Raw genomic sequence first — 2095 nt, forward strand, 5'->3', positions numbered from 1 at the left:
GCACCTAGGTGGCTCAGTCAGTTAAGTTTCTGACTTTGTCTCAGGTCATGATCTCACGGTTCATGGGTTTGACCCCCACACGAGACTTGGGCTCTGTGCTGAAAGCTCAGAGCCTGGAGCCTGCTTTGGATTCTGTGTCTCCTTCTCTCTCTGCCCCTCCCCCACTCATATTCTGTCTCTGTCTCTCAAAAAAAAAATGAATAAATGTTAAAAAAAATATTTTAAAGACTTCTGGTAGCAGTTAGAGCGGCTGAAGCAAGATGGGTCAAAGTCAGAATGGTGGTCATGGCCCTGGAGGTGGCAAGAAGGATGACAAGGACAAGAAAAACAGATACAAACTTCCTGTACAACTTGAGCAGGGAAAAAGAAGAAGCAAACAAAGGGACCAGATGCTGCCAGCAAGCTGCCAGTGGTGAAACCTCACAGTCAGTGCCGATTAAAATGACTAAAGTTAGAATTAAAGACTATATTCTCATGAAGGAAGAATTCATTAGAAATCAGGAATAGATGAAGCCTTTAGAAGAAAAGTAAGAGGAGGCATGATCAAAGGTGGATGATCTGAGGGGAGCCACAATGTCAGTAGGAATGTTGGAAGAGATTATTGATGTCATCATGTCCACATCTGTGGGCTCAGAACACTAGTCAGCATTTTTTCCTTTGTAGACAAGGATCTGCTGGAACCAGGCTGCTCGGTCCCGCTCAGCCACAAGGTGCATGCTGTCATAGAGGTGTTCATGGATGACACAGAGCCCTTAGTCACAGTGAGGAAAGTAGAAAAGGCCTCCCAGGAAATCTACGTACAGATATGGCTCCTATGGATATAGGGGGGTTGGACAAACAAATTCAGGAAACTAAGGAATCTGTGGAGCTCCTCTCACTCATCCTGAATATTATGAAAATATGGGTATAAAGCTTCAGAGGGGGTCATTCTCTATGGTCCACCTGACACAGGTAAAACCTTATTAGCCAAAGCAGTAGCAAACCAAACCTCAGCCACTTTCTTGCTTTTTGAAAAAATTTTTTAATGTTTATTTATTTTTGAGAGAGAGAGAGAGAAAGACAGACAGAGAGTGAGAAGGGGAGGGGCAGAGAAAGAGAGAAACACAGAATCTGAAGAAGGCTCCAGGCTCTGAGCTGTCAGCAGAGCCTGAAGCAGGGCTCAGACCTGTCAGCAGAGCCTGACGCAGGGCTCAGACGCACTGTGAGACCACGAAGTCAGATGCTTACCCGACTGAGCCACCCAGGCGCCCCAACCTCAGCCACTTTCTTAAGAGTGGTTGGCTCTGAACTTATTTAGAAGTACCTAGGTGATGGGCCCAAACTCATTCGGGCATTGTTTCGCACTGCAGAAGAACATGCATCATCCATTGTATTTACTGATGAAACTGATGCCACTGGAACAAAAATATATGACTCAAATTCCAGTGGTAAGAGAGAAATTCACTGAACAATGTTGGAATTGTTGAACCAGTTGGATGGATTTGATTCAAGGGATGATGTGAAAGTTATCATGGCCACAGACCAAACAGAAACTTTGGATCCAGCACTTATCAGACCAGACCGCATTGAAAAGAAAACTGAGTTTCCCTTACCCCATATAAAGATTAAGAAGTGCACCTTTCAGATCCACACAGGCAGGATGACACTGGCTGATGATGTAACCCTGGATGACTTGATCATGGCTAAAGATGACTTCTCTGGACCCTACATCAAGGCAATCTGTACAGAAGCTGGTCTGAAAGCCATGAGAGAATGTAGAATGCAAGTTAACAATGAAGACTTCAAAAAAATCTAAAGAAAATGTTCTTTATAAAAAACAACAAGGCATCCCTGCAGGGCTCTACCTGTAGTGACCACATTCACCTTCCTTCAAGAAAGTGGTTGGGAGTGTCCAGATTCCTCAAAGAGATGAGGTTGAGGAAATTGTCCAGAGGAAACCACATTCCAGTTCCTCTTCCCTAGCAAAACCTCCGGTGTACCTTTTTAAGTGTGATGTGCAGGATATTCACCAGGCAGCCTTCATCTGTTGGTCACGTGCAGTGCTCTCCCTCCAATAAAATAAGCTCCTTCTCAGACAATTAAAAAAAATTTTTTT

At 44.2% G+C, this 2095-nt stretch overlaps 1 pseudogene; it reads left to right on the plus strand.

Moving 5' to 3' along the window:
• Window positions 1–260: 260 nt before the first annotated feature.
• Window positions 261–1850, plus strand: LOC120242666 (annotated as a pseudogene).
• Window positions 1851–2095: the final 245 nt, after the last annotated feature.

Source organism: Hyaena hyaena, unplaced genomic scaffold (assembly GCF_003009895.1).
Source record: "Hyaena hyaena isolate Hyena2069 unplaced genomic scaffold, ASM300989v1 scaffold_311, whole genome shotgun sequence".
In the NCBI taxonomy this organism is placed as follows: domain Eukaryota; kingdom Metazoa; phylum Chordata; class Mammalia; order Carnivora; family Hyaenidae; genus Hyaena; species Hyaena hyaena.